This window comes from Rana temporaria, chromosome 2 (assembly GCF_905171775.1).
Source record: "Rana temporaria chromosome 2, aRanTem1.1, whole genome shotgun sequence".
In the NCBI taxonomy this organism is placed as follows: Eukaryota; Metazoa; Chordata; class Amphibia; order Anura; family Ranidae; genus Rana; species Rana temporaria.
The window spans coordinates 2574107-2596724 of NC_053490.1; the positions used below are offsets into that span (position 1 = coordinate 2574107).

A 22618-nucleotide genomic window follows, 5' to 3' on the forward strand; every position below is an offset into this window, starting at 1 on the left:
AGAAAACCATCGGGCCTTCAGGAAAAAACTTAAGCCCCGCCTCTTCTGAAGGATCAGTACAACGGTGAATGGAAAAAGTACCTTGAGGCGATTTAGTTTGCATTTGTAGCATTATAGAAGTTACTCACTCACTCATCATGGCCAGTGCTTATCATCCACAAACAAACTGCTTGTGCGAGCTTTTTAATGGCACCCTGAAACAAATGTTGGACACCTTTGTGCACTCCCAGGGCAAGGACTGGGAATGATATCTGCCTCATCTGCTGTTTTCTTACAGAGAGATGCCTCAGGAGTCCACAGGCTTTTCACCATATGAACTTCTGTATGGACGGAGGGTAAGAGGGCCCCTGGACCTAATCCGTGAGACCTGGGAGGGCAAGATTGCCAACCCAGAGGTCTCGGTTGTGGATTACGTCCTAAAATTTTGAGAGAAAATGGAGACGCTGGTGGGAATTGTGCGGGAAAACATGACCGATGCCCAGACCAGGCAGAAACAGTGGTATGACCGTAATGCTAGGGAGCGGACATATAACGTTGGTCAGCAGGTGTATGTTCTGCTTCCCCTGTGGAAGAACAAACTCCAAGCAGCATGGGAAGGCCTGTACACCATCACCCAGCATCTGAATAATGTCACCTACTTGGTCAGGTTGGGAGAAGGGAGTAGACGGCAGAAGGCCATTCATGTGAACATGCTCAAAGCCCATCATGAGCACACGGCCTATGTGATGCTGGTCTGCAGCAGGCCGGAGCCTGAGGAGGCTGATCCACTTTTAGACCTGCTAGCTGACACCGGGAGGTAGACTCGGAACTCCTAATAAACTCCAAACTGACCCCCACCCCGGTCCCTGGGCTGAAGAGAGTGCTGGCAGTACATGGTAGCAGGTTTACGGGGACACCTGGGAGGACACACCTCGCTATCCACCAGGTGGACACCGGGGGACATCCTCCCATTAAACAGTCAACCTATCGCGTCTCCCTGGAGGTGCTGGTCGACATGAAAAGGGAGGTGGAGCAAATGCTGCAGCTGGAGGTGATTTAGAAGTCCCACAGTGCCTGGGCGTCCCCAGTAGTCCTGGTCCCCAAAAAGGATCAGACGACCAGGTTCTGTGTGGACTACCGGAAGCTGAATGCCATCACCACTGCAGGTGACTACCCCATGCCCCGGTTTGATGAGTTGTTAGTTATATAGTGGGCGGCCGCCAGCCTAACAATCATGGATCTGAGCAGGGGGCATCCGCGTTCGTCACAGGGGGCCATGGGAGAAGTCAGACATGTGTGGACTGTAGAGAGGATACTATAGGAAAACCATAACCGTCAACCTGGAGCCAGGCCCGGATTTACTTCCTTTGCCGCCCCAAGGCCGGGTCCTTCAATGTCGCCCCTCCCCCCTGCCAAAAAAAACTGAAAGTCCCCCAACCCTGAAAGCGCACATATACTAACAGAAAAATCATACAGGTGCACCTACATATAACATTTATAAGGATTGAGGGGTAAGCTGTGTATGGTGTGCAGCATTGAGGGGTGATCTGTGTATGGGGGAATTTAGGGGTGATCTGTGTACAGTGTGCAGGATTGAGGGGTGATCTGTGTATGGAGTGTAAGATTTAGGGGTGATCTGTGCATGGAGTGCAGGGTTTAGGGGGGATCTGTGCACATGCAAGTACCCTCCCTCCAAAGTACAGAGCTCTCCTCTCCCCAGATTAGTTTGGAGCCCACCCTCCATCAATACACATTCCTCTGGCATCAACCCCCCTTCTTCCCCCTTTCAGTAGTGAGCATTCCAGTCACCCAACTAACATCAGAGATGGGCTGCAGAAGAGAAGCTGTAATTCACTGCATGTCCATGGAGCGTAGGGTGACCACGTGTCCCAGATTGCCCGGGACAGTCCCGTATTTTGCAGGTCTGTCCCGGGCACATTGATCCCAGGACAATACAGTGTCCCGCAATGAAACTGACACAGCCACCCCCCAGGGGCGTACCTAGAGCATTTGGCACCCGGGGCGGATCCTACATCTGGCACCCCCCCCCCCCCCCAACGTTTACCTGGAAAAACACCCACAATTTTTTTTCATGTTTTCAAGAACATGTATTGCACGAATTTGTAAACTTTACATCAACTTAAAAAAAAAAAAAAAACATAGGTTTAAGTAAGTTAATAACTTATTTTCCAATTTCAATTATTTATAACATTTACTCAACAGATAATACTGCTTTTTTTTTTTTTAACAAAACCATAGCATAGCAAACGCCTGGATTCTGCACACTGTAAATCGCACATGTCTACATTCTGCACACTGTAAATCACATATGCCTACATTCTGCAACCCTCCCAATCAGGTCAGCTACAGTGTTACACTATACACATGGCAGGGGGTGGCGGGCACAGTAATCACCCCCCCCCCCCAAATCAGGGCTGTCTTAATAGCATCATGGGCCCCTGGGCAAAGCAATGCTCTGGGGCCCCTACAATGGAGACAGTGCAGGTAAACAGACATCAAGTAGGTAGGAGGTAGGGGATATCTAGGGTGTAGAGGGGTCAGAGTGCTGGAGGGATATCTGGGATGTAGAGGGGCAGCCCGGGGCCCAAGGAACACCTGCTTTGGGGAAAGAGCAGGGGCCCCCATGCAACTGGGGCCCCTGGGCAGTGCTCAGTGTGCCCTCTCATTAAGACAGCCCTGGGGCAGCTACATACAGTGCTAGTACACATGGCAGGGGGTGGCGGACACAGCAATCACCCCCCCAAATCAGGTCAGCTACATACAGTGCTAGTACACATGGCAGGGGGTGGGGTGACGGACACAGCAATCACCCCCCCCCCCAAATCAGGTCAGCTACATACAGTGCTAGTACACATGGCAGGGGGTGACGGACACAGCAATCACCCCCCCCCCCAAATCAGGTCAGCTACATACAGTGCTAGTACACATGGCAGGGGGTGACGGACACAGCAATCACCCCCCCCCCCCCAATCAGGTCAGCTACATACAGTGCTAGTACACATGGCAGGGGGTGGCAGACACAGTAATCACCCCACCCCCACCCCCCCCCCCCCAAATCAGGTCTGCAACATACAGTGCTAGTACACATGGCAGGGGGTGGCAGACACAGTAATCACCCCCCCCCCCCCCCCCCCCCCCCCCCAAATCAGGTCTGCAACATACAGTGCTAGTACACATGGCAGGGGGTGGCAGACACAGTAATCACCCCCCCCCCCCCACAAATCAGGTCAGCTACATACAGTGCTAGTACACATGGCAGGGGGTGGCAGACACATCAATCACCCCCCCCCCACAAATCAAGTCAGCTACATACAGTGCTAGTTGTACACATGGCAGGGGGTGGTAGGCACATCAATCACCCCCCTAAATCAAGTCAGCTACTACATACAGTGCTAGTTGTGCACATGGCAGGGGGGTCCCCCTCCCCCCAAATCAGGTCAGCACACACAGGGTGGCAGAGCAGGCAGACACACTCCTCCAGGCTCTTCTTCATGCAACACCCCCACCCCCCCCCTCACCACTGTTGTCCAGCCTCAGGCTCTCAGACTCAGCCTCTGCTAGGGAGTAACTTGGGAGGTCCAGATGGATTCGATTCCTGATCCTGCCTCACTGCCTGTGTCTGTATGTGAAAGCAGCAGCCGAGCCGCCCCAGCGGAGAGAGATGACTGACCAGGCTGAGGGCCGCAGTGGAGGGTGGAGGCGGAGCTAGCAGGAGGGAATTCAGTGAATAAAACGAGTGGACAATCTGGACTAGTCCATTGCGGCCGCGGCGATGGGGGTGTTCTAAAAAACACCTAAGGGAAATGGAGCAGCCAGGACCCAGCAGGGATGCCTTGGGATGATTAGGACAGTTATCACCCGACTTGGGTATGGAGTGCACCCCACATAGCGAAGTCACTCGGCCACTGACACCCCTTCAATGTGTGGTACCTGGGCGGACGCCCCCGCCGCCACCCTATTGGTACGCCCCTGCCACCCCCCCCCGGCCAATCTGATGACCCCAAAAAAGGGCGCCACATCACCGCTTTACTCACTGACGGTACTTGCCCTGGCCGGGAATTGCCAGGAGGAGCACAGGTCCCCGCCCCCCTTCTTGTGATTGGAGAAATCATAAATCCCACATGATATTTGGGAAGGGGGTGTCCTGAATGGTAGTTTGGAAATGTGGTCACCCTAGAGGAGCATCTCCTGCCTGTGTACACCCCCCCACCCCTTCCCCCCTCCCCTCTCTGCTTTCACATAGAGATAGATAGACACTGTGTTTGGTAGAGCAGAGAGGGTCTAAACGGGCTGTCGGGCGGAGAGCGCTGTCACTTGTAATACAGCAGCGCTTCTGTATTGACAAGTGACAGTAGAGAGGATTTTTTCACCCCTGTGTTGCCGCAGCGCCAGGGCTGATGTTAGAAATCACGGGGCCCCGTACAGCCTACCTGACAGGGCACCTCTAAAAAAAAATATAAAAACAATATTTTTGCTAACAATACACCACAAAATCATTTTTAACATACACAAGCACAAAAAAAAGGTATAAACTTACAGGGGAGGAACAGGGTAAATATTACAACAGGGAAAGACAATTCCCCTCTTCCTTCCCCATCAGAGTTTCTGGCCTCTCTTGTGGTGCTTTTGCAGGGGTTGAAGAAGGATCCCCAGGTGGAGCATCTTACTTCTGCCTGCTTGTGCGGGTGGGATGTGTACTGCGCCAATCACATGGGATGAATAGGAGAAGAGGGTCAGCAGGGATTAGTGCAGTACACATCCCACCCACACAAGCAGCAGTAGAAAGATGCTCCACCTCAGGGTTCTTCCTTAAGCCATGGGGTAGGGGAGAAAAAGGGGGGGTAAAAGTGGGAGTGGGGGTGGGTATGAGATGGGGTATGGGTAGAGAAGAACTCAAATGAGACTGGGGAAATCCTGGTCTGTATAGGGATTAAAAAGGAGGAGGATTTGTGCTGGTAGGGCAGATAGATCGCTTTCAAGGAGACTGGAGAGGGATAATCAGAGATGGGCATGGGGCATACTCTCAGCTGGTAATAAATAGCCATAGTATAAAAGTAAATGGGCTGTTGGCAGGGAGGGGAGAGGGAGAGATCTCCATTGCCTAGCAAAGAGACAGTGTTGGAGGTGTACAAGGTGGGGGGTGGGGGGGGGGTTGCAGACATTTGTATGTTTGTAGTTCCTGGGACCACAATGTGTGAAGGTAAAGTGTCTGCAGGGGAAAAGTCAGGGAAGGGAGGGGGAGAGAGAGATAAACAAGCATCTGAGAGGAGCAGAGTGACAGGCGAAGAGGAATGGATCTGTGTGAGGATGACAGGGAGGAGCAGGACGGCCGGCCCAGATAACAGAAACTGACCTGTACACAAGAGAACCAATCTGAGGAGACCTGTTACCACTGCTCGAAACCTGCTGGGAGGAAACTTCAAAGGCCCTCCATGCATCTAGGACCCCTGGGCAGTTCACAGAAGTTCCTGTGCTTTAAGACAGGCAAGCTCCCCCCCCGCTCAGTGTCCTGACGAATCCACCCAGCTTTCAGGAAGAGGAAAACAGGCAGTGCTAGGGGGAGACCAGGCACCTATAGGAGGATCACATGTGGCTAGAACAGGGAGGCAGATCGGTGCGCTGTGACAGTTACAGAAATGATGCCGACAGGAGGGAGAGATACACAGCGGTTTTGTAACTGTCACAAAGCGCACCGATCTGCACCCACTGCCGCCCCGAGGCCTGGCTTGGTGGCCTTGTCTGGAATCGGCCCTGCCTGAAGCCATCTGACTGATCCCCTGCACGGTGCACCCTGAGAGGAGGTCAGTGACATTGCCGCTAGTCTGAGGGGGGTCACTGATATAATACTGATACAATAATATAAGGGGCACTGATATAAAGGTTTCCCCATCATATCAGTAACCCACCCCCCTTACCGTAGTGTTTTCTTTTGCGGAAGGTGGTCTCTGTGCTTTAAAATGTCTGGTTTTCCCTTTTATGAACAAGAAAACAATGATGTTATGATGTTTGGACTGGTATAATAATGCTATGGGCTGGTAAGGAACGTTTTCCAGGGCTGGATATATTTCCAGTCTGGCCCTGAACAGTGAAACACCCCCACTGTTGTGGATACTTATATAATGGTTAACAATGGGGTTCTCACTATCTGCTTCTCCCTTTCTGGAAGAAATAGGACAACACACACTTGTTTCTACGCCCGCCGCACTCTCAAACAGCGGACTGAACATATACGCCACGTTAATAGTTACACTTTCCCCTTAAGTTGGTACATGCCAGTACTATAGGATGACACACCTAAGCCTTGTCTTGTTATCATTGTTACATTTCACACAATTTTCTTACAATGCCTGTTTTGTTGAACGGAGCTTACAGGCTGGGTGGTTTATCCCCTCTCCATGACACCACTAGTACCATTTGGGGGTGTCTGGAGATAGGGGACTTCAACCCTCCCTGAATACATAATTAGCAGTGAGCTCCATTCCAAAGACTTCTATGACTATGAGGCCTCATGCACACGGACGTTAAAATAACGCTATAAAAACGCCAGAGTAGCTTTGCAGTGAGTTTTTCAACTTTTTTCAACGTTTTTGCAATAGCGTTATCCTATGTTAGCAGCGTTTTTTTGGTGAGAATTTTTTATTTTCAATGAATCAGAAACGTTTAAACGCTGGTGAGTGAGTGATGTTTTTGAGCGTTTATCAGCGTTAGAGCGTTTTTACAGCTGAAAACTTCTCTCAGAACCACTATTTTTTTTTTTTTTTTTTTTTTTTACTGCTCAAAAAACGCCACTGCCAGAAAGAAAGAAAGAAAGAAGGAAAATAGATAAAAGGAAAAAAAGGAGGGGGGGAGAAAGTGAAGGGTAAAAAATGGAGGAGAAAGAAAAAAGGGAGAGAGGAAGGGAATGGGAAAGAGGGAGAATAAAAAAAACAAAGGATGAAAAAAAAAGGGGGTATGTAAAGTAACTGACTTAGATGAGATACAAATAGTACTTGGGTCCGGGGAAGGAGAAGGGGTCTCATTGTATAAGCACCAGAAACCCAGCTAAAGTGCATTGGTATTGCAAGGGGTTAGCAGGGGTGGTGGTCACCACAGGAGAACCACACAGACACCGGCTAATGTATCCTATGAGGTAGAGAGATATGGTATATTAGCAGAGCACAGGCCCCGGAACCCACACCCACGCCACTCAAGCAGGCTAGCTGCTTAAAAAATCACCAACTGGCGCCGCAAATAACGCTGGCCGTTGCGGCGTATGACATCACCGGGTCAGATCTTTCGAACAGCGAAGCGTAAAGAGGGTGCACACATGCGCGCTCAACAAGAACGTGCACCAGTGGGGAGGGCGGTCCCACAGATGTCAGGACTCATCTCCACCCAGGGAGATCACCCAAGCCGCCAGGGGGGAAACAGTAAAGGTGAAAGTGACATCTAGTGGTGTCTAAAAATTGCAGGCAGGCAACATCGTTCTGATAACAAAGGGCAGTAATAAAATAGATCTAATACACGAAAAGGTACCTGTTGGGATACAAAATTATAAACTTAAATATAAAAACATGTTATTTTTTTGCCATTATATATAATTTTGTATCCCGACATGTATCTTTTGTGTATTTAGATCTATGTTATTAGTGTCCTTTGTTATCCAGAGCCATGTTGCCTGCCTTCAATTTTCTAGGGACACCACTAGATGTCACTTGCGCCTTCACAGTTTCCCCCCAGTGGCTTGGTGATCTCCCTGGTGGAGGATGAGTCCTGATGTCTGTGGGACCGCCCCTCCCCACATGCGCACATCTTGGCTTGGTTTCTTCCCTGTGGATGCTTGACGAGCACACATGCAGGCGACATCTTGGCGCGGTGCGGGAGATCTTACCTGGTGATGTCATACGCCGGTGACGGCTGATGTTATCTGTGTCACTGGTTTGGGGATTATTTAACCACTTCCCACCCGCCTATAGCAGAATGACGGCCCGGCAGTGGTTCTGTTATGCTGATGGATATCATAGAACGTCCAGCAGGATAACACGCGGTGGTGCTGTGTGTCAGTCATCGCTGATCGTGGTAAGGAGCCTCTGACAGAAAATCGTGCCCACCACAGTGCCAATTAGTAACACTGTCAGTACCTATCATCAATGCTGCCATCAGTGCCATCTATTAGTGTCCATCAGTGCGCCTATCAGTGCCCATCAGTGAAGGAGAAAATAAAATGTAATAACAGAAACAAAGATTTCTGTATTTTTTAGTTTGTTTAGTAAAAAAACAGGGAGGTGATCAAATACCAGCAAAATAAATCTCTATTTGTGGGAAGAAAATTATAAAAAGTTGTTTGAGTACAGTGTCGCATGTCCGCGCAATTCTCATTCAAAATGCGACAGCGCTGAAAACTTAAAATTGTCTTGGGCAGGAAGGGGTGAAAGTGCCGGGTATTGAAGTGGTTAAGCAGCTAGCTTGCTTGAGAGTGCCGTGGACATGGGTTCCGTGGCCTGCGCTCTGTAATATACCATCAGTAAGAGAAAGTGTTATTGTTAAGGGAATTGGCGCTGCTATCCTGGTATTCAACTATGGCACAATGTGTTTATAGACAGATAAGTGATTCAATAAATAGTGTTGGGTTCCCTCCTACGGTTGGTTCATGTAAATAAGAGTCACCGATCAATTGTGGGGTTCCTTTTTAATAAGGTGCAGTGTGTATCGCGTTATCATGTATGTTCACTCCGTGTGTTTTCCAAAAGGGAGACTCTATAAGAAAAAAGTGTGCTAAAAAAATATATATAATAGGATGCACCAGTATTCAGAATTTTGCTCCTATCTTTCTCTATGTGGTAATATTAGTGAACGTGTCACATTTCAATTGAGCCTCTAGATGTCAGTCTTGTGCTCAAAGAAGATTTATAAAGAAAAAGGAGAAGGACTGATTTTGCAAGTTTGTGTCACCTTTGCATATGTAACAAAAAAATTGTATCTAAATAGTGTTCAAAGCTGAAGTTTGTGTGGACTTAAATTAGGTCCTATTTTCAGTGAAAAAAGATTTGTGCAAATAAAAATAAAGAGTGTATAAAATAAATATATAAAAGTGGAAAATTTAAATGTATATGTATGTATCTATATACATATATTTAATAAGTAAATAACATATACGTGATTCCTTATTAAATATATGTATATAGATACATACATATACATTTAAAATTTTCCACTTTTATATATTTATTTTATACACTCTTTATCTTTTATTTGCACAAATCTTTTTTCACTGAAAATAGGACCTAATTAAGTCCACACAAACTTCAGCTTTGAACACTATTTAGATACAATTTTTTTGTTACATATGCAAAGGTGACACAAACTTGCAAAATCAGTCCTTCTCCCTTTTTTTCTTTATAAATCTTCTTTGAGCACAAGACTGACATCTAGAGGCTCAATTGAAATGTGACACGTTCACTAATATACCACATAGAGGAAAGATAGGAGCAAAATTCTGAATACTGGTGCATCCTATTATATATATATTTTTTTAGCACACTTTTTTCTTATAGAGTCTCCCTTTTGGAAAACACACGGAGTGAACATACATGATAACGCGATACACACTGCACCTTATTAAAAGGGAACCCCACAATTGATCGGTGACTCTTTTTACATGAACCAACCGTAGGAGGGAACCCAACACTATTTATTGAATCACGTATCTGTCTATAAACACATTGTGCCATAGTTGAATACCAGGATAGCAGCGCCAATTCCCTTAACAATAACACTTTTTCACACCAACCCCTCGATAGAGGGCACACACAGGGAGGCAGCAGCAATCCCTAGTCCTAGCGCGGACACACTATCTCATTGCTTTTATACCATCAGTAAGTATCCCTTCTTGTACACGACCACTTTGCTCCACTATGCGGAGCTTGATTTGTCTCTATGACCAATATTTTGGTATCTCTCTACCTCATAGGATACCTTAGCCGGTGTCTGTGTGTGGTTCCCCTGTGGTGACCACCAACCTGCTAATCCCTCGCAATACCAAGGCACTTTAGTTGGGTTCTGGTGCTTAGGCACTAAGACCCCTTCTCCTGCCCCGCACCCAAGTACTATTTGTACCTCATCTAAGGTCAGTTACCTTACATACCCCCTTTTTCCTCCTTTGTTTTTTTTCTTCTCCCTCTTTCCCATCCCCCTCCCTTCCTCTTTTTCTTTCTCCTCCCTTTCCCTTTCAATCGCCCCCTTCTCCTTCTTCCTTTTCTTGCCCCCTCTTCCCCCCCCCTCCCCTCTCCCTTCATTTTCTCCTCCCTCTTTTACCTTTCTCTTCCTTTCCCCCTCCCTTTCTCCTCTTTTCCTTTTTTTACATCTTTTTTTGACTCCCCCTTCTCCATACCTTCCCCTTATTTCCCCCCTCCCCTCTCAATAACCACCTTCCCCCACACTCCTTCTTTCTTCCTCCCTTCCCTCTCCTTTTATTTCTCTTTTCCCCTATTTTGTTCTTCCTTCCCTTTTTTCTTCTTTCACTTATTTTTTGGCCACTGTTTCCTTATGTGTGTAGTTTATACATCCATCTATATATTACCATTATCCAATCTAGATATACGTTCAGTGTTTGCACGTCCCTCCCCCTAGCTGCTGCGGGGGAAACCTCTGGCGGTGCTTTTGCTCTGATTGGACCTGGTTGCGGGTAAGCAACATCGCTCTCCTTTTCCCCTCTATGTATTTTTCTCTGTCTTAACTTAATAGAGTGTGTATATTTTGTAAATGTTATGACATTGATTGCTTGATAATCAAATTGCAGATATTCTCCTGATGAAGCAATATTCAGGCTGCAAAACTAGTTGAGACATGTTATCCGCAAACAACTATTCCAATGTGATCCTTCCTCTCAGGGGACTATTATGCTGGTGATCTACATGGATTGTTATCATGCATTATATAATGTATCCGACAATGTGTTTTTTTTAATCTGTATTAATACAATTATTTATTATTATACAACTTGAAATTTATGCTGAATGAGCCAGTACCGAGAGTCCATTTCTCCTTGTCTTGGGGGACCCGGTTGGGGACCGATCTCCTAGTTTTCCCATTTATTATATATTGGACAATGGTACACCCCCTTTCTATTATACTCAGCTTAAGCTTCTAGAGGTGAAGATAGAGGGCGCTAAATTACACACATGTTGAGCCTTAATCAATATATGGTGCAAAAAACACAACCAATCAACCAATTGATTGGTAATAGTATGCTGAAACCTACAAAAACCTTTATAAGGAAACAAAATAAAATAAATAAACAATCAAAACCCAAAAGTTGCAGATGACACTGCACATTCGGTGATCACACATAAATGTCATTCAATGTGTAAAAAATTATAAATATTAATAAAAGTCCCAATATTCAAGAAAATATATTCAAATCTTCTTCAATTGTTGTGATCTTCCTAGAGACAAAAGTGAAAGAATGCCACCACCACACTTGAAATCTTCAATTTCCACCCAAGGTGCTTTGAAAATAGTGACCAGGCGGTCCTGGTCACGTGACGTCCCCCCTGCTCTGTGGTGTTGACACTAAGGATCTCGTGTCGGTGTGACGGCGCTAGCTTCCTCCCCCGGGATCCGAATTTTGAACCGCAGATTGGCGGGTAACAAGTCTACAGCCTCAGTGCCGGGTGGGCACCCTTTGAAGTAAGCGGCCACCATTTGGCATTTCCATGTTTTAAACGTTATTTTAATTAAACGGTATCACGCTATTTGCTCCACCTGGTTTCTTCTTTTTACATATTATCTCTTTTGGAGCGTCTGGATCTAAGATTGAGCTATCCTTATCCCATGTGCGCAGGCACAATCCTGCATATGCTTGTTTGACTATTTTTCTAACGAAAGTGGTCAACAAGCTCTGGTAGGAGCATTATATTTTCAAAGCACCTTGGGTGGAAATTGAAGATTTCAAGTGTGGTGGTGGCATTCTTTCATTTTTGTCTCTAGGAAGATCACAACAATTGAAGAAGATTTGAATATTTTTCTCTTGAATATTGGGACTTTTATTAATATTTACAATTTTTTACACATTGAATGACATTTATGTGTGATCACCGAATGTGCAGTGTCATCTGCAACTTTTGGGTTTTGATTGTTTATTTATTTTATTTTGTTTCCTTATAAAGGTTTTTGTAGGTTTCAGCATACTATTACCAATCAATTGGTTGATTGGTTGTGTTTTTTGCACCATATATTGATTAAGGCTCAACATGTGTGTAATTTAGCGCCCTCTATCTTCACCTTTAATGTTCACAATTCAGTATTGTTTATGAGGAGCAGATTTTGAGAATTAAATTTTTCTTTTGATAATTAGGCGCGGAATTTTATATTTATTCACTTTAAGCTTCTAGAGGTTGTATATTTTTTCATATTCAAAACATTAAAATGGCTTCTCTCCGGTGTGAATCTTCTGGTGTCTGTTAAGGTTTGCCTTCAATGTAAAAGCTTTGCCACATTCAGAACACTGAAATGGCTTCTCTCCAGTGTGAATCTTCTGGTGTTGGATGAGGCTTGACTTCAATGTAAAAGCTTTGTCACATTCAGAACACTGAAATGACTTCTCTCCAGTGTGAATCCTCTGGTGTTTAGCAAGTTCATTCTTGCATGTAAAAGCTTTGCTACATTCAGAACAAGGATATGGCTTCTCCCCAGTGTGAATCCTCTGGTGTATGATAAGATCGCTCTTGCCTATAAAAGCTTTGCCACATTCAGAACATTGATATGGCTTCTCTCCAGTGTGAATCTTCTTGTGTCTGATGAGGTTGTAATGCTGTGTAAAATCTTTGCCACATTCAGAACATTGATATGGCTTCTCTCCAGTGTGAGTCTTCTCGTGTCTGATGAGGTTGTAATGCTGTGTAAAAGTTTTGCAACATTCAGAACACTGAATTGACTTCTCTCCAGTGTGAATCATCTGGTGTGCGATAAGGCTTGACTTTGATGTAAAAGCTTTCCCACATTCAGAACATTGATATGGCTTCGCTCCAGTGTGAATCATCTGGTGTGTGGTAAGGTTTGACTTTGATGTAAAAGTTTTGTCACATTCAGAACACTGATATGGCTTCTCTCCAGTGTGAACCCTCTGGTGTGTGATAAGATGCGACTTCGATGTAAAAGCTTTGTCACATTCAGAACACTGATATGGCTTCTCTCCAGTGTGAACCTTCTGGTGTGTGATACGTTTTGCCTCCATTGTAAAATCTTTATTACATTCCAAACAAGAAATATCTTCTGAAATGACTCCTCTTATGTATACATGGGTTGGACTTTACTGTAAAGTCATTGTCACTTCCAGAACACTGAAATTACTTCTCTCTTGTTGTCCTTTGTGGTGGGATCAATGTTGAAGAGGATCCAAAACATTTATGACTTTTAGAACACTGATATGTCTTGTGTCCTGCGTGAATCCTCCAGTGAATTGTGATAAAGACTTTCAGTCACTTATAACATCCATACGGCTCATTTCCCATGTGACTTTGTTGTATTGATGAAGTCCAACATGACCGAAAACTTGGTTCATCAATCCACCTGTACAATAAAAATAAAAGTCAGAATTTGATAAATAAAAAGGGCGGAATAAAGTTGCTTTCTTTTTTAACATGCATTATTAAATGTATGCAATTGTGTATATATATATATATCACACACGTTTAACCACTTACTGACCGCCTCCTGTATATATACATTGGCAGAATGGCTTGGCTGCGCAAAGTACCTGTACATTTTATTTTACTGAGGGCACTATCGGGTTGATTTACTAAGGCAAATCCACTGTGCACTACAAGTCGCTGTAGATCTGAGGGGAAGATATGAAATATGGGGAAGCTCTGCTGATCTCCATCATCCAATCATGGCAAGCAAAAATGCTGTTTTTTTGTTATTTTCGTGCATGTCCCCCTCAGATCTACAGCGACTGCACTTCCAAGTGCACTTGTAGTGAAAGGTGGATTTGCCTTTAGTAAAATAAACCCCTATATTATTCCCAGTGGCTACTTTTTTTTAAAGTTTATTACAATTTCCAGCGGGAGAATCTCATTCGTTGTTCTCATTCAGAGAAATGTGCTGCATAGTGATTGGCCAATGTGCTTGCGTTCAGATTTGTGGGTACTTTAGGCAAGCCGTCTAAAAATCCAAAAGTTGCAGACTCATGCCGCGTACACACGGTCGGAATTTCCGACAACAAATGTTCGATGTGAGCTTGTTGTCAGAAAATTCGACAGTGTGTAGGCTCCATCGGACATTTGCTGTCGGAATTTTGAAAGCTGGTTCTCAAATTTTTCCGACAACAAAAGTTCTCATCGGAAATTCCGATCGTCTGTAGCCAATTCTGACGCACAAAAATCCTATGCATGTTTGGAGTCATTGATCATTAATTTTTCTCGGCTCGTCGTAGTATTGTACATCACTGCGCTCTTGACGGTCGGAATTTCCGACAACATTTGTGTGACCATGTGTATGCAAGACAAGTTTGAGCCAACATTCCGTCGGAAAAACATTTTTTTGTTGGAATGTCCAATCGTGTGTACGTGGCATTAAAGCAGAATTCCACCCCAAAAAATTGAACTTTTTGAAATCCTCCCCTCCCCCGGTGTCACATTTGGCACCTTTCAGGGGGAGGAGGGAGTAGATACCTGTGTAATACAGGTATTTGCTCCCACTTCCAGGCATAGATCACCACAGTGACCTACGCCACGTCCGGCGCCTTCTCTGCCCCCCCCCCCCCCCCGCTGTATTCTGGGAGACACACAGGTCCACTGAGGTCAACAGAGACACTTGTAGGGGCATCTGTACATCTCCATGTCTTTTTTTCCAATAGAATTTATTGAAGATTTACCAAACAGATACAAAATTAAAATGACGGGGAACCGTCACTGCATCAAATACATTTTTGAAGGTTATTTGTTGTTTGCAAAAGGAATGCGCACACTGAAATATTTTGTTTCGGAATTTCGTCCAAAAAATAAATTTATTTAGTTACTCCTGAAATTTGTTTTTATTTATTTTGTTTTGTAAAAAATGCATTCGTTCGAAAATCCAAATTAATTAAGGTCAAACCTGTTAATTGAAAGCTTATGGTGTCTGTTGAATGTTCTAATGGCGCGTACACACAATCGGATTTTCCGACAAGAAAAGTCCGATGTGAGCTTTTGGTCGGAAAATCCGATCGTGTGTAGGCTCCATCTGACTTTTTCTGTCGGAATTTCCGACAACAAAAATTTGAGAGCTGGTTCTCAATTTTTCCGACAAGAAAAGTTCTTGTCAGGAATTCCAATCGTCTGTATGCAACTCCGACGCACAAAAATCCACACATGCTCAGGATCAAGAAGAGCCGCACTGCCTTTCGAACTTAATTTTTCTCGGCTCATCGTACGTTTTGTACGTCACCGCGTTATTGACGGTCGGAATTTTGTGTGACCGTGTGTAGGCAACACAAGTTTGAGCCAATATTACGTTGGAAAAAAAAATCCACGGCTTTCTTGCCAGAATTTCCAAACGTGTGTACGCGGCATAAGAGGATTTGACGAAGCAGCTAAACTGTATGACGCCGCGATCGTACATTTCCAGTCGAATGCTCCGCCCACAAGCTATAGTAGAATTCTAATGTTGTATGACTAGTAATAAATTATTTTTATTAATTATTATTACTAGTCAACCAACATTAGAATTCTTCTATAGCCTATGGGCGGAGCATTTAACCATAAATGTCCGCTCGCGGCGATCGTATGTTTTTAGTTGCTTCGTTGAATCTTCATGTCTCTATAATGTCGAATCTTTCCTCTCTATGTAGAATAATCTTGGACTAAATAGAGTTAGGTTAGGCACATTCAACCGCAGATTCGCACAGATCACTACTGTCACCGTCATGAGGAATCTTCTATCTATATCGAACTGTTGTCACAACGAAATGAAAATAAAGTATTTTTTATGTCGGATCTTTTGGATTCTGTGCATTTGTTATCATTTGTTAAAACGAATGCGAAATTCCCAGGAATTTCTTATATAGGTGAGGCGGGGCCACCCATCACGTGACCCCATATCCCTCTGACCTCCTATCCTATCCTTGCGTCAGAGGGGGGCAGGGTCACCTACATAAGAAAGTGGCCCCGCCTCACCTACATAAGAAATGTCACTAGCTCCAGCCGCGTCATTCGACAGGCTGTCTCCGGTGGAGACAGGCGGCCGGCGATGCTGCGCTCTGAATTCCGGACCTGGATGGATCTTCTCATCACTGGACCCCGGTGGAGAGGAGATCACTCATCGCTGGATACTGACAACGTTGGAGCCCCCGGGATCGAGAGTGGATTACCATTGCTGTTTTTTTTTTTTTTTTTTTTTTAATAAAGGACGTTTTTCCACGGTGTGTGTGTTTTTTTTTTACAATTATTTACACTTCCTTCGTGAAATGGTAGAGGTACAATGTACCCCATTACCAATTCACATAGGGGGGAAGGATCTGGGGGTCCCCTTTGTTAAAGGGGTCATCCATATTCTCATAAGCCCCCCGCCTGCAGACCCCCACAATCACCGGGCAAGGGTTGTGGGGATGAGGCCTTTGTCCCCCATCAACATGGGGACATCCTTCCCATGTGAGGGCATGTGGCCTGCTACGGTTCAGGAGGGGGGGGGCGCTCTCTCATCCCCCCTCTTTTCTCTGCGGCCGGCCAGGTTACATGCTCAGATAAGGGGGTCTGGTGTGGATATTTGGGGGAACTCCACGCCATTTTTTTTATTTGGGGTGGAGTTCCCCTTAAAATCCACACCAGACCCGTAGGGTCTGGAATTGATATTTGGGGGGAACCCCACATCATTTTTTTTAAATTGACGGTGGGGTTCCCCTTAATATCCATTCCAGACCTGAAGGGCCTGGTAATTGAATTTGGGGGGACCCCACGCTTTATTTTTTATGAATGAATTTTCTCTGAATTGCCGGGAGTCGACAATTCATTATAGCCGCGAGTCATTTTTAAATGACTTTTTTCTTTCAGAAATGACACTTTGTGCAGGGACAGTTCTAAGTACGGGAAACATGCGCTATTTCACAGGCATACTTTACACCCCCCCCCTAGGTATGAAATTTAAAGGAATATTTCACTTTTATTGCTTCACTTTAAGCATTATTAAATTCACTGCTCCTGAAAAAACTGTAGTTTTTAAAACTTTTTTTTGCATTGATGCATGTCCCCTGGGGCAGGACCCGGGTCCCCAAACACTCCCCTGGGGCAGGACCCAGGTCCCCAAATACTTTTTAGGACAGTAACTTGAATATTAGCCTTTAAAATTAGCACTTTAGATTTCAAACGTTCGCGTCCCATAGACTTTAACAGGGCTCTAAAGTTCACACGAACATTTGGTGTGTTCGCAAGTTCTGGTGCAAACCAAACGGGGGTGTGTTCAGCTCATCCCTAGTTGTAGTGTTGTACGTCGGAATTTGGTGTGACTGTGTGTATGCAAGACAACCAGTCACAGAGTCTCTGATCACCACCACACCAGTCATATTACCAATAACCACTACCACACCAGTCATTGTGTCCCTGATCCCTACCACAACACCAGTCCCAGTGTCCCTGATCACCACAACACCAGTCCCAGTGTCCCTGATCACCACCAAACCAGTCCCAGTGTCCCTGATCACGACCACACCAGTCCCAGTGTCCCTGATCACCACCACACCAGTGCCAGTGTCCCTGATCCCTACCACACCAGTGCCAGTGTTCCTGATCCCTACCACTCCAGTCCCAGTGTTCCTGATCACCACCACACCAGTTACAGTGTCCCTGATCACCACCACACCAATTATTACCAATAATCACTACCAAACCAGTCATTGTGTCCCTGATCACCACCACACCAGTCATTGTGTCCCTGATCACCACCACACCAGTTACAGTGTCCCTGATCACCACCATAATGATTACAGTACCATAAGGACTTGTTCACATGTGCAATGTTCTCTGAACAGCCATTCATGTTTTCTCTTCAGAGGGCATTGCACAGGCATTGAGTCATTATATTGCCTCCTCAACACTTGCTTTAAACCCCTTGGACCCCACACAAGCAACCCTATTCATTGAAGGGGTCACCATCAGTGGGCATTGCCACCATGGCATGTGTACACCCCAAGCTGCTGCCTCTGCAGCTAGAGTAGGTAGCAGTTGAGGGGCAGTAAAGCCACTGATCAACCATGAGGTTTCACTACCCCCAATCCCCCCGTGTATTGTCAGACTCCGGGACTTGTATAGGCAGACAGCCATGCAGGGAAAGGCATCCAGCTAGACACCACATCCGCATGAGTAGGACCGCTGTCTCCTATGGCAACAGTCTTGTAACAGTTTCTAAATTGTAATGATCTTCTTCACTTCCTCTACAATTTCCCCTTGTAATTCTTCACTCAACTGAGCTCCCAATCTCTCCCACTAGACTGTGCAGATGCAGCAGACTTAATTGCATTGCCAGCGTTTCCCTTGATCTACACACACAGGTGGCACTTATGGGTGGCATTAATGGGGTGGCACTCCCCGTCCACAGTCGCGGTAAGGAAAGGGCGACAGATCAAGCCTGCAACCTCAACCCCAGCTGTCAAATTGGGAAGATGATGTCAGAGGTGGGCGGGCAATGAGAGCAGGAAAACCGAGGCAAGGACCTTGTTTGGTGGAGGAGGGAAGGAGAGGGAGATTGTTGTTAGCCAGTAATACCAGCTGTGATAGACTCGGCACAGCCTGCAATGCATCTGATCACCATTAGAGGGAGACTCCACCCATATCTAGCTGGCTGACCACACACAGGCAGATACAAATCTTACATACAATCTGGTGCACTCTAAGGCCTCGTACACACGACCGAACATGTCTGCTGAAACTGGTCCGCTGACCAGTTTCAGCAGACATGTATGGTTGTCTGTACGGCCGACCGGACAAATGTCCGGCGGATCGGACAGGTTTCCAGCGGACAATGTTTCTTAGCATGCTAAGAAACATGTCCGCTGGAACCATGTCCGTCGGACATGTTCGGTCGTTTGTACAGACTCACCGGATATGTCCGATCGGCCGCATGCGTGGAAGCATTGACCTTCCGGCGTCGCGCAAGTGGCCACGATGTCTGTCCGCGTGGATTTTGGTTTGATGGTGTGTACAACCATCAGACCGAAATCTCCGAGCGGACATGTCCGCTGAAAACGGTCCGGCAGACCGTTTTCAGCGGACAGTCCACTCGGAGATTTCGGGGCCTCAGGGTTGGGGATCAGCCAGTCAGATCTAGTCTAACCCTAATCAGCACACACTTCTGGGGTTCCTCAGGCTCCCCTACAAGCTAAAATCCTTGCGTTTACTCACTCTTCCCACTCCCCATGTACACCCCCACATAGAGGCAGCTCTAGGCTTTGTGAGGCCTTAGGCAAAACTTGACATGGGGGCCCACTCACACCCATGATGGGGAAAATAATTCAAGTACAAGAGCCTCTTCCCCACAACCCTGGCTGGTTGTTTTGGGGGTCTTCGGCAGGGGGCTTATCGGAATCTGGAAGGCCTCAGATCCTGCTCTTTAATAACTAAGGGGTGAGGGCCACCCGGTGAACCCGCCCCCTTATGACATCATTGACTGAGGGCATGCTGGCTCATAACGCTGCCTGAGCACAGCAGCGTTAAGGTCCCCTGTCCCTCAAAACTGGGGAAATGCATCGGGTAAGTTAGGCGGCTGCGGGCCTCCCTGTGAGTGCGAGGCCTTAGGCGACTGCCTAATTTGCCTATTTAAGGAGCCGCCTCTGCCCCCACACCAGACACAGGACTTACGATCGATTTCCACTACATGGCGATTCCTCCTCTGAAAGAAAATATGGGAACCAAAGGTTCCAAACCCGCGCAAACCAGTAACCAAAAAAACAAACAAACCACAATAAAGAGCTGCGTGTTGTAAAGATTTCTCTGCTGCCTGGTCTGCAAGGACACCATACACACACAGATCTGCTGGATTACAATCTGCATGCAATCTGCTGATCAGACTCCATACAATCGTTTTGTGGCTCTCAGGGGTTCTGTACACAGGACACAGTAGACATTCTTCTGCCCCCATCTGAGATCACACAACATCCCATCCCCCCTCCGATTGTACAGATGAAAGGTCCAGTGAGGTGACAGTGACCCTCCTTTGTCTGTACACAAGCCTGTCAGGGGGGTCATTACCAACCAGGTGTCAGTTCCTTCAATCCTAGACCCAAGAGCTGACTATTCCCACCCAAATCTGTAACAGCACTCAATTCACATATCTCTACAATCATCATCTTATCACCCCACTTTACATTTATCTTATATCTGATCAGTGTGGGAGGGGAGGACATGGGATGGAAAGTGTGCAGTGGGGGATGGGGGGGCAATGGTGAAAGGCATTGGGAAGACAGGGGCTGGACAGGGGGGGAGTGAGGGACATAGGATAAACAGGGCGCAAAGGGGTTCAGGGGGGAAGTGGGGGGACAGTAAGGTGAAGGAGAGCAGTGGGGGACAGGCAGGATCGGGGTGGACAGGGGGCAGTGAGGGGACAGGAGGGCAAATGGTGGAGAAGGGGCAGTGAGTGTTCAGTGAGAGGAAAAATGCCCTTTATCTGTAATCACAGTGGAGGGGGGAATGTCTGCTATCTGTGTTCACAGTGGAGGGGGAATGTCTGCTATCTGTGTTCACAGTGGAGGGGGGATGTCCGCTATCTGTGGTCACAGTGGAGGGGGGGGTGTCTGCTATCTGTGGTCACAGTGGAGGGGGGATGTCCGCTATCTGTGGTCACAGTGGAGGGGGGGTGTCTGCTATCTGTGGTCACAGTGGAGGGGAGGATGTCCGCTATCTGTGGTCACAGTGGATGGGGGGTGTCTGCTATCTGTGGTCAATGTGGGGGAGATCAGAGGGGAAACAAAAATGTATCACAGAGGGGAAATGTTGGGCATTATAGATTAGTAGGAACAATAGGGAACATACTGTAGGTGCTCATAGAGGAGCGCTGGGGGAAGAGGTGCTCAGGTGCTGAGGAGCAAGAGGAGGCACTGGTGCTCAGTGGTGAAAGAGGGGGTGAAGGGGTAGTAGAGATGACTGGGGGCAGTGGGTGGACAGGCAACAATGTGGTGGACAAGGGAGTAGAGGGGAAGACTGGACACAGTGGGGTGGAATAGGCAGTGGGGGGTGACAAGGGATGCACAGTGTGCTATGGGGTAACATGGGGGTGGACATGGACAAGTAGGCTTGATAGACGCAACAATGGATGGGAAGGGCAATGAGGAGACAGGGGGTGGACATGGGGTCAGTGGGTAGAAAGAGTGGAAATGGGGGGACATGGAGGTGGATGGGGGGGGAGAGTGGAGTGGAGTGGATAGGGTACAGGGGGACAGTGAGGTGAGAAAGGAACAATAAGGGGACAAGGAAAAGTGAGAGGACAGGAGGATGGGGGTAGACAGGAGGCATTGGAGAGACAGAGGAGCAGGTTGGTGCCAGGGGGATAGGAAGGTAGTTGTGGTCAGTGGGAGATGAATACCTGGCTGATGGTGTCCTGGTCTGGAGGGTAATGTGGATCTCCTCTGATGAGTCTTCTATGGTTGGGGTCCTCTCGGATGGTCCCTTTTGGCTCCTCTGATGAGTCTTCTATGATTGGGGTCCTCTCGGATGGTCCCTCTTGGCTCCTCTGATGAGTCTTTTATGGTAGGGGTCCTCTCGGATGGTCCCTCTTGGCTCCTCTGATGAGTCTTCTATGGTCAGGGTCCTCTCGGATGGTCCCTCTTGGCTCCTCTGATGAGTCTTCTATGGTCGGGGTCCTCTCGGATGGTCCCTCTTGGCTCCTCTGATGAGTCTTCTATGGTTGGGGTCCTCTCGGATGGTGCCTCTTGGCTCCTCTGATGAGTCTTCTATGGTTGGGGTCCTCTCGGATGGTCCCTCTTGGCTCCTCTGATGAGTCTCCTATGGTTGCGGTCCTCTCGGATGGTCCCTCTTGGCTCCTCTGATGAGTCTTCTATGGTTGGGGTTCTCTCGGATGGTCCCTCTTGGCTCCTCTGATGAGTCTTCTATGGTTGGGGTCCTCTCGGATAGTCTCTCTTGGCTCCTCTTCTATGGTCGGGTGATTTCTGACTCTTCCCAGCACGGTGACTGGACATGAAGGGGGAAATCTCTCCCAACTCTCGGCTTCTCTTCCTCCGGCTCACAAGTGTCCACAATCAGGGGAAAGTTCTCCTCTGTGTTCCCCGATGGAAGATGGAGGCTTCTTGTCCTGGCTGAGAGGTGTGAGGGATGTTCTGTGTCTGCACTACGGATCTGGGAAGACTCCAATCACATTGTGAGCCAGCTTCCTCACAGGGGCCCCTCCCCCACAGACGTCCTGGGGCCATGCTGACTACAAACACAGGACAGGGAGGGGATATTCACAAAGAGGGCCCCTCCCTCACAGACATCCCAGGGCCATGCTGACTACAAACACAGAGAGAGGGGGAGGGGACTCACATCTGGAGTCAATCAGTGCCATGTGCTTCTCATTCACTACAACCTAAAGAGAACCCCTCCCCCCCTTTTAACCACTTGCTGACCGGGCTTTTTCTGCCACTTTTTGTTTTCAAGTTTAAATCTTTTTTTAATTATTA

At 46.9% G+C, this 22618-nt stretch overlaps 1 protein-coding gene and 1 pseudogene across 2 annotated transcripts in view; one reads left to right on the top strand and one right to left on the bottom strand.

Annotated features, from left to right (window-relative positions):
* LOC120926518 overlaps window positions 1-22618 on the bottom strand; it is a 574555-nt pseudogene that overhangs the window by 31986 nt on the left and 519951 nt on the right.
* The window catches only part of LOC120928403 (zinc finger protein 300-like), a 1021177-nt gene that overhangs the window by 1763 nt on the left and 996796 nt on the right, over window positions 1-22618 (top strand). The gene's annotated exons all lie outside the window — the stretch shown is intronic.